We start from the raw sequence: 12270 nt of genomic DNA on the forward strand, positions 1-12270 counted from the left end.
AGTTAGTATAGTAAGTGTCAAGTGTACCTCGTCATTGAGTAGGTCACAGAAATCGGAATGGATGTGTTAAATTTAAATTCAATAATAGATCGTGGTGTATGATATAAGACTATTCTGAGCGAGATCTGTCAGCCTATATTTCTGAGGATATTTTACTATACTTTATAATATATTGCAATTAGAAGTTTTATTTTTGTATTGGTAAAATTGCTGATTTTATCATATATTATAAAATCAATTATAATACTGTGGAATAAACTTCTTTTTACCAAAATGAATCACATTAATTTATGTTGAATAGTAATCATTATTTTAATTTATTATTTAATTTACGCGATATGAATGTATTTCGATCAGGATTCCATAAACCAATTACCATAGGTAATAATTTTGTACAGTTGTATACTTGTAATATTGGTACTCTGTAGGCTGTAATAACCAAATTACATATATACTTAAACAATTTTAGAAGAATGTTAATTTAAATATTATTTGAATGATCTATTATAAATTATAATCAATTATGATTTTCCAATGAGGATGATATATGACTGGAACACTTTACTTCAATAGGTATTTTAAAACGAATAAATATATTTTAAATTTTTATGTTTTAGAAAGGTTTATAGTTGTTTTGATTCATTTTTTAGGCCTAGATTTAAATTCACAAAATAACATTTTGTTATTCTTCGAATTTGAACCATTTTAAAACTAATAGGTTTTTTTCATAAACTAAAGATATATGGATTATGGATTATATCTCGGGGTCATTATAATTTAATATTTATGTATATCACCGCGTTTCAATAATAATATATCATTTATAACATTAAATATTATTATGACTTAAAGTATTTATATTTAAATTGGTATCTACAGTTAATAAATAATAATAATAAAGTTATTAATATATTATAATTTTACAAAGGAAAATTATACATATTTTATATTTTGTATAAAAATGAGTGTATTAAATATTTTAAAATGATAATGCATGATATTAAAACTTGTTATCATCATTAAATATTCTTTAAACGAACCATTGTAAATGAATATTAATATTTTCACCTGAAGTTTCATTATTTTATTGTTAGATTAATCTATCGGGGTATAAAGAAATTGTTTTTTTTCCTCGTTATTTTTTTATGATATTTGATTTTTGTTCAACATGTTGATTTTTAAAATAAAAATTAACTTTAATACTACGAATAAATTATTTTTAAATAATAAATATATAAACATATTTTATTTATTTTTTTGTGAAACAAATAAAATAGATTTTTTTCTTAATTGATTAACTAGGTAATGTAAAAAATTACCAGGAATGTGGTATTATGAATTATTATGATTATAACCAATAATCTAGTAAGTGTTGGCCACGTTCTTTTGATAGTTATCTGCGTCTTTGCAGCTTTTTATTATACGAATTTAATATTTATAAAACCGTAAGTCTGTTACAAAATAGTTTGCTAAAATAATGAGAACTACAGCGTTTTTCTCAGGTCTAAATCATTTACCACATCTAACCAAACAGGAGAACAAAACCTGCGAATAAAATTCTCGGCTAATAAAAATAGTACAAGTGAATAATTGGAGTGAAATTAATTTTGTTTGCGAGTCACACATATTATCATTAATCACTAATCATTAATCAGTGGCGGTCCGATAGGTTTGTTAAAGAACATTGAGCACGGTTATAAATTTAATTGCGGTTATAATTTATAATGCATGAATAATTTTATTCGTTTTGTTAGATAATAAATATCTCTTTGACTATTGATTATCAATTATATTTATGCACCGTATTTAATAGTAAGAGAACTTAATAAACAAGAAGAAAAAGCAATAAGTACATACTATTATATAATATTAATGTGATGAATGATTCTTCTCGATTTTCAACATTACTGAACTGCTAGATCTTATCATTTACGAAAATAAGAGTTGTTGGTTGCACACCAATATCTCATGGAACTTCTAGCAACACTTAAATGATTTGAAACTAATTTTACCTAATGAAAACTAGAGCATATAAAGGTATAATAAGTGTAACTATGAACTGTGTAATTATGGTTTTCATCAAAAATGTATAAATGAAAATTACATAATTGGCAGTACTGTAGCAGTGTAGTCTAAAATAGTCTCAGTATTTTATTCAACTCGATTTATTTTGGCTATTTAGTATTTTATTACTGTTACATAATTAATAATTACAAATATATTAATACAATATAGTCAATGTAACTAAATATAAAATGATTTTACGATTTTAGATAAATTTTTAAAATAGATTCCATGAATATTAGTGACTTTTTTTTCATTAGATGCCGAATATTTATAAAAAATGTAGATGCATTTTTATTCCTTGAATTTGATAAAATAAAATGGTAACCATTTGCCCATGTATTATTTTACGTATAAAGTTTAGAACTGTATATTTTACATCGTAGCCAACTTTATAACGTTTGTACAGTTTTGTCTAATAAAAAAAAAAAAAAAAAAAAAATAGTATAAACCATTTGAGTAACAAATAATTTAGACTATCGGCTAAAAACTATTTTGTCAATATCAAAAATATATCTATTTATTTATTTTTTTTGTTAAGCCGACACAGAGCACAATTCATAATAAAGTATAATAAAATCCAAAAAAACTTTAATTATTTTTCTTATTATTTGCATACTCAACCGTTTCGGGTTTTACGTAGTAACGTTTTTATGTATCGTTCTTAATTCTCTCTGGTTAGATTATAATTAATTTAAACAGCATTTCGAGACTTTTGAATAATATCGCTATAGTATCTGGTATAATAAAATAGTTATTACAGTTTACAGTAGCGTAGTTATAACGTTTTTATTTATTATTATTTTTTTAAATACCCGTATAATTGGACATAAATTCTAATCTAAGGGTCTCAAAACGTATCGTACAATTGAGGTCGTTTGTTTCACATAATATATAAGGGCGGATCTACCAAAATTGTGTTTCGAAAGAATCACATTTCAAATTTATCACGTTCTGCATCAGAATGTACGAGTTTTTTGGTATTTTATTTTTAGTGGATATAATAAAGCAACTATTTTAATAGATTATAAGACCAGTGGTTTTATTGTTTATTAGCTTCTTTTTTTTTTTTTTTTTTGACGAATGGAAAAACTTAATTACATAATACAATAAAAAAAAATCTACTTGTTTTCAAGCCATTAAAGATAAATTATTATTTATTATAATTTATAATATTTTAATACGACAAAAAATGTAGTTTCTAAAATAATGCAATATTTTTAATGTGGTCAGTTAACTTTGAGATGACCTGCTTAAATTTCGTAAAACAAAACCTATACAAATAAAATAAAATAACGAAATTAAAACCATGAAACTAATAAACACGCGCCTGATGTATAATAATTAATAACTATGTGATGTCTGCATAATTTCTACATTATTATGATAGTTCACGTGACTGACTACCTATTTTTAATTGATGGTGAAAAATTTACCATTTTTTACAGCACGTAATCAGTTTTTTTGTATGTGTGAACGTATAGGTATAATATAATGTAGTCATGTAGGTATATACCATACCATACATTATAGGGATATACGAATTTTATGTCATAATCACAATTTTAATTTTTAAGCGTCTGCGTGCATTTACTGCATATGGTACCTACATTTAAAACGAAACAATAGAAACGTTAAATCGTGTGATAATGGGCATAACGAGTAAACGAGTTATAGTTTTTAAATTTAGGTACACCTAAATACACAAAATAATACACTCAGTATGGGATGTTTATAATATTTGAGATAAAAAAAAAAACCGGGTTAATGTTAAATAACGCTAATGACGAATAAATAATAATGGTATAAAATAATTCAATTCGATATTGTTATTTATTTTTCAAAAATTGGTATAAAATTAAATATTCAATTTTTTTTTTTTTTTTTTGTCACGAAACGCGGAGTTACAAAGTCAGGCTATATTTGTGCCAGATGGGAAAAAAAACTATTAAAAATTTCGCTTTGCTGTGTAGTTGGATTACAATTTTCAAGTGTATTTCGTCATTAAGAAAGTTACCGCTTAATGAATGAGTTAAATTTGTGTTATTTGTGCAATATTTCAATGACGAATTGCAAAAGCGTTTTAGAGCGGAGACGGACCCGTCGTATTTGTATTACTATTTGACTATTGTCTATTTGTAATTATATTTTCTATTACCTAGTAATACAGTAGGTTTTCGACAAGTTTAAACTATTTCCAAAAATATTGCATATACAATACAAAATAATAATACTAATTATGATATTATCATTGATATTTATTATCTACTAATTTAATACTAACGTGTCATACAGAACGATGTGGTCAATAAAACGTCGTGGTCATTTCAATCGTGGTATATAATGGCATAAATAGCTTAAACTAAGTCTAAATATGATGATAAAACATAGTATAGATGTAGTAAGAACAATTTATAATAATACACATTATACTACATAACGTTTTATTTTTTTCTCCAGCTATTTTGAAAAAGATCCTAGCGAATATGTATATTTTACTTTTGAATCATAAAGTATATCAACTAAATCAAATTTTCTTTCAGAAACTACCGTTTTTATTGAAGGTTGAATGCATTTTTACTTCTCTAAAAGTCTGATGACAGACACTATCAAAAGAAAAAAAAAATATTGTAAAACCAATATTTTCATCTCACTCAGAATCTAACATTTTTACGGGTAGTCGATACTTGATTCTAAGAAATAAAAGGGTACTTTTAGATATACTGATATAGCCATATATTGATTTATTTTATACATAGCAATACAGCCATACAAGAAATTTTTAGTAAAGTATAGTTTATAATATAATATATTTTACTATATTATATTCATTATTAATATATAAGTAGGTATAGGTATATTTACCTAAAAATTAGAGAGAGAAATTATTATACTAATTTGAACAGATACTAACGTTCGGTTATGTTGACGAGTACCTACCTATTATCAATGTAAATACAATTTTCATAGATAAAATTTAATCGTCAGACTCAGGGGCGTATCCAGTTTTATTTTTAAAAATAATGAATATTATATGTGTGTGTGATATTTTTACATATCCGTAAGGAACAAAAAATTGATAAATATGATGAAAATAAATCAATATAAAAAATTTATATACTACAGAGAGTATTAACACGTAAATGTCGAATTTAACATTTTTTTTTTAAATATTTTATACAACTTACATGATATATACATAAATATTAGTCTCATACATTACGATATAACGTATTATCTATTTATTAGTTTACCAATAGTGTAGAAGTGTAAGACTGTAAGAAAATATAAAAATGTATTGTTATTATAGTTACAACTTACTTATATTTATACATAGTATATATATTTATTATATACCTATAGGTTATACTACAGTCGATAGGCATTGATTACATTTGTGATTATTTAATCAATGCTTTAGGTAAATAGTAATTACCATGATAATTTTTTTACCGTCCTTTAATTAATTAATTTTGTCATCATATTTTTAAATTTAATTTTAACTAAATCATATACCTACTCGTAATGAGTATTTATGAAGGTGGAAATTAAACAGTAATATGCACACTTATACGGTAATATGCACTTGAAGGTATAACTTCATAGCCACATGTACATAAATGCATAATGAGTACTATTCGCAACATTAAGTCCACATAATAATAATATTATATTATGTTTATAATGTAGGAATTTATTCTATGCTTTCTTACGTTTATACCGACAACAATACGCTTACTAAAGTGGACTGCAATTATTCAACGATACTTTAAATGTATGCAAAAATAAATATTTTTTAAATTTAAATTATGCTGCTTAAATGGTTAACATTACAGTTAAATAATTTATATTTTACATTTATAAAACTATAACGTAATAGTGTGTTCCGGAGTCGATTTAAAATTTATCAAAAGTCTGATATACCACGAAGTGTTCATAATTTAATCAAGGTATTTAATCTATAGTAGTGTTAATTAAATTATTTAATATTAGAATTAGTTAAACAATTTGGTGTATAGTTTTATATTAGTGTTTGAGTTCAAATATTGCTAAAATTAAAATATATTATACATACTGTATAGGTAATTCATACACTAGGTAGTAGTTAGTAGTTACCTTCTTATCTAATAATATATATAGGTATGTGTATATGTATAAATTGTTTAATCGACTTGAACAATAAATTAATTATATACATATGTGTGTATATAATGTTTTTATTGGTATGAAAAGAAAAGTGTTTAGTTAGGTACTTAATAACAAATTAAACGTTACCTATATATTGCATAACAAATGCAAACGCGATCTGTATTTATAATATTGTTGTTCGCGGGACCAGAAAATCGCGTTATGAAGCTCTGAACTAACGCCTGAAAAGGTTACATAAGTGTTCGTTTTATAATTAATTTATTTAATTATCTATCGTAATAAGTGACGTACACATGATTGGATATTGTGGTGGTAGGAGGTGCAGTGTGTGTGTGTGTGTGTGTGAGGGGTTACAATCCCCCTATTTTTTTTTACGGTATAAAAACGTGAAAATGTTTATTACATTATCCAATAAGTAAACTTAAATTGTAATTTTACATTTTATTGTTTTATTATAATTTATTAACTATAGTTATAAGTTTAGTACCTAATCTAATCAACTACGATTTTATTCACTTTTTAAGTGAATTTAGTTTATTTATTGAGTTTATTCAGAATTTAATACTGAATAGTGAATATTAATATCGTATTTTACTCTTTAGTCTTTATACATCACTTTCAAATTATATATGCAATAGTTCATTGTTAACTTAACGACTAAAAGATTTGTATCTTATTTAATTGAATATTGTTATATATTGATATATGTAATACATATATCTAGTTATTTCTTACATATTATTATGATGTTTTGTGTATATTATACTTAATTATATTTTACTTCAAACACATATTGTATATTTTACTATGTCAACGTTTTATCTAACCCTACGTCCCTACTTCCTTCATACGTCATGTCATAATTTTAATTAAAAATTTCAAAATTCTATTGTTATCCGTTGGCTGTCAAAAAACAAACATCTCAATAGTTCTGCAAACTTCACATACGTATGTATATGGTATATTATTTCAAAATAAGAAAGAATTTTTTAGTTTACATTTTAGTTTGTACATATTTTACTTTTAATTCAACATAATTCAATTCAATTAAAAATACACATATAATTATTAAATCATAATCATTATTAATATTAATTTTATGCTGTAGGTAACAAATATTTTTATATGATGAAAATTAGTGGGTTTAACTAAGAAAAATAATTTGATTTTAGTTAGAAATAAAACTAAAATTTTTCTTTTCAGACTTTTCAATTATTTTAATATTATACTCAGACTTTTAGTTATAAATATAAAATATACTATAGGTACTATCATTTAATATAAAAATTCAAGTGAAATATTTTAGTTACATAAGTAATATGGCATACCTACAAATTACAATGTATACATTACATTATTAAAATATAGATACTTGTAGAATTGTTTAGAGTCCACTCGATTTTTTCAAATGTATATAAATAAAATAGGTAACTTTGTTTTTTATAAAATTTTGAAAATATCTATATGATATATTTGGTTTAAATTCTAACAATATTTAATAACATAATTAATATAATTTTATTTTATTTAACTTATATCACGTAGGTACCGTGTACAAAGCTTGTCATATTTTAATTACAAAAATCAAATTAATTTTATCACATGATTAGATATATTTTTCGTAGATCATTAATCAATACATTAAATTCAAATAAAGTTTAATTTTCTAATCTGATCAACTTTCGTCACTGATTAAAAATTGTTGATACCAAAATAAATTATAAATATACTTACATAATATCTATCTGAAATAGAATTTTTACTTTATAGTATAAATATTCTAAACGAAATAATATAATAGTACATAACACGTAATACTACATGTGCTGAGCGTGTATAATACACGTATACATAGGTAAAGAATGTTAAACTTTTATTTTATCAACTTAAACTAGAAATTAAGAAATAAAATAACTAACACAGTCTTGAATATATAATATTATACATACACATACACTCCTATATATATAATGTATTATTTCTATAAATATGTCACTAAATAATAGGATTAGAAAAAATAAGCGTTGAAAGTTTAAATTTTTCTTCAAACGGAAGAAATTTAGTTTTATACATTTAACAGAAAATCATTCTAGCGACGAGTGTACTAAAAGCGCATTATATTTTTACAATATAAATATTATACATAAAAAAGTAATATAAAATGATATAATAACCGGATATGCCGTCGTAATCTTTGTTTTTTTCTCTTAAAAATTGAATAATAAAATTGTCTTTGCTTGTATATATTCCTATTTCCTAAACTAATATTTTTCACTTGGCTTAATTTGTAAAGAATTCTTAGTTGTTTACCGTAATTTACGGGGTTTTATGGCGTGAAAAAAAGATAAGCTGTTAAAAAAAATAGAAAATTTGTAAGAGTAAAAAGAATGATGTAACCGCTATTTTTCTCTTGCTTTTCTACATTATTTAAGGGCAAAAAGACATAATATATAATGTCACTGGAAAAAATAATAATTGCATTAGGTATATTGTACATAGTCTATGTACCTACTATGTTTTTATACGTCGTCCGATTAAAAATAATATAAAATGTACACATCACGAGATTCTACTATAGACTGTAGTCATAGTGTACTCGTATATTTCTGTATAACATTATAATAATATATATGTCAAATTTGAATTGTAAAAGAAAACAAAAATGTTTATGAAAAGACTAAAATTAGCATTTTTATATTACCTACAATAAAACGGAGAGGTACGTAAACATAAAGTTAGAAGCCAAAATAAATACAGATTACATAATAAATAGATTTACAAAAATTAAAAAGATTTAATTTGATTTATCTACCTAATTTGATTCATTAGTGAGTAATTATAGTGCTTTAGTTTACCTCTATACTAATTATTATTAGAATCTAATTTTCCGACAAGTATTATCTTATTAGTTATTAAGTGTTAATAGTTTATACTGATTCACACTAAACTACTAAAAGAGCAAAACTACTTAGAACGGTTTGAGTCATTTTTTCTCTAATCGGTTTTAATCATAATAAAGCAATTTGTGCAGTACATCATAAAAACAAGAAAAATAAAGTTATATTTAGTCACCAACATGTCTTCCAACGATAAAGAAGACGTTATCGTCCTTATTTTGTGGTTTCTGTCGTTAAATATTGAAGAGAATGAAAAACCATTAAGAATGTGGATCTATCCTCTAAATAAAAAACGTACAATAAATAATTTGATTAAATGTTTTTTACGCAAACTACTTAGTGACGAGATAAAATTTAAAAATTTTAGATGAATTAGTTTATTTTGAAATATTTGATTTTTGAAGAAAACCTGATACCAACTTCAGAATGAATATTAAACCGGATCAATAATTATTATTCACTTTATGATAACTAAATTTAATTTAATGTAGTATTGTAGCAAATTGAAATACGGTAAATTTTAATTATGTGAAAAAAATATTGTTATTTATAAATATGAATTAATTTATAAAATGAAAAAAATGAGCAAGTGGAAATCAGTCTGCTGTACATTAGGTGTCTACTAGCAGGAGTCACTTAAATGGATTTGTGAAATTTGAATTCAATGATAAAAAATTATTATATACAAAAAATCAAAGCACTTTAACTGCCTCAAAAAGTGATGACTGATGACAGACACACACACAAAAAAAAAAAAAAAAACACATCATTATAAAACTTCTACATTCATTGCTCCATTCAGAATCTGAAATATGATACCATAACAGTCATATTTTTTATAGGGTGTAGGCATCACTTTTATTTAATATGATAAAATAAATTACATTTAAATATAAAAATTAAAATTAAATACTTTCAACTTTAAAATTTTTAAATTATTTTATACGTCACTTAAAAATAAATTGTAAGCTTATATAAGCAGTGAAAAATTGTTCATATTATTAATATTTTAAAATTATTTATAAGTATTCTAGATATGAATTTAAACTTTCTGAAGAAGATAATGTTTCCGGATTTTCAAAAAAACATTATTTGAAGTTAATGGCGTAAAGTTATTTGTGCATATTGATAACGTTGAAAATGTGGTTTTTTCTTCATCGAGTAATTGATCTAGTATACTTAAATTTGCGTTCTTAAATCTACACTGGTTTTTATTATTGTGTTTTTTTTTATAAAAAAACACAATTTGTTTGTTTTATAAAATCTGGTATTAAACATTTTAAAAATAAAATCTCTGGCAAGTCTTCTACTGGATAAACTTTTAGAGTAGTTTTTGATTTTAAATAACTGATGATTGGTTCTGCTATCATTTCACTTATCAGGATTTTTTAATTTTTTTTTTTTTTTTTTGGTTTTTTAAACTTAAATAATCTTAAACTGTGTTCTTTATCTAATACTTCACCCATATTTACATCTGAGTTCGACTCATGTTTTATATCACATTCTTCCTTAACGTTTAAAATATTTGAATCAGATTTTTTTACATTTGTAACGATTGTGTTATCTAAATAATTTTTAATAAGATTACTTGTCATATTTTTATATCACATTATATAGTCTTTTAAAAATGCCATGTTGTCGTATAAGTACCATTTCCTTTTTTTCGTCGCACCTGGTCCAGACGTAAATTTTTTTTGCTCACGTAAAGTTGTCTAGAAAACGAATTATTTAAAGTTGTCATTTTGTTTTATATTCTGAAACTTAAAACGTGTATAAAAAAAATCTTTACTAACGATTCTTAAAATTTTTATTATTAATCACTTTATTTTTTATTTTTATTTTTACTTTATAGTTAATTAATATTTAATATTTTACAGTTATTTAGCGTACCTACTGTGACATTACTACTTTACTACATTACCACTTTCATTTGGGAGCTATAACTATTAGAATAATTATGGAGTCCGTATACTCAGTGATATGGAAATTGCTATCACCTATTTATTTGCCATAAAAAAAAAGAAAAAAAGATTTGATGAAAATAGCTAACGATTTTAATGAAATATGAAATTTTCCAAATTGCATTGGTACTTTAGATGGTAAACTTATTTCTATTGTTTGTCCTTCAAATGCTGGATTGGAATATCATAATTAAAAATACTTTCATTTAATTGTAATGCAAACAGTAGTTGATGCTCATGCAAAGTTTGTTGTAATAAATGTTGGTGATTATGGTCGCTCTAATGACAGTGGGGTTTTTAAAGAATTGTTATTTGGTAAGAAATTAATTTACAGTAAATTAGATACGCCTGTACTAAAAAAAAAAAAAAAAAAATTAACCAGAACATTAACAAAGTCTTCCCTATGTATTTTTCGGGGATAAGGCTTACCCACGTTTACCAAACTTAATGAGACCATTCCCTCGCAGACAGTTAATAAATTAAAAAAATATTTATAATTATCGATTATCCCGTGCAAAATGAATAGTAGAGTACGCATTTGGAATTATGGTAAAGAGATTTAATGTATTAGAATTAGAAAATAAGATGTTAGTTGACCTCGAAAAGCTTCTAAAATAACTTAGGCGATTTTTGTTCTACATAATTTAATTATGACAAGGGAAGTAAACCTTGCAGAAATTCATAATGAAATAGAAAATACGCAATCATGATCAAATAATAAGCATAAATGAAACAAACATTGTTCATCATAACAGATTTTCTATAGCAGCTATAGAACAACGATATAAGTTTATTGATTTTTTTCAATCCAGAAAATGGCTCAGTTTTTTGGTAAGGTATATATTATTTAGTGTTAAAAAAAAAAATGATTTTAGTTTTAACTTTAAAAATAAAATGTAATAATGATCATGTGTATAAATTTAGTAAAAATTATTTTTATTTTTTTTTAATATTAGGTTAATAAATAAATAGTTTTATAATAAAATATACCTGGAGTTTACAGTATACTGGAGAATTCTATTCATAATTTTTCTCGAATACCTCGATTACTATGATTTTTATCTTTGTAATCATAAATAGATGATTTTTGTTGGACGAGGGTTATAAGAGTTTTCAAATCAAATTTTTCGGTGGTCATATTATTTTATTTAGCCTGTGTAAAAAAATTAAAAATAATTCATATTTTTTGTATTGCATTT

This window comes from Melanaphis sacchari, unplaced genomic scaffold (genome assembly GCF_002803265.2).
Source record: "Melanaphis sacchari strain LSU unplaced genomic scaffold, SCAv2.0 Contig10_pilon_pilon, whole genome shotgun sequence".
Classification (NCBI taxonomy): domain Eukaryota; kingdom Metazoa; phylum Arthropoda; class Insecta; order Hemiptera; family Aphididae; genus Melanaphis; species Melanaphis sacchari.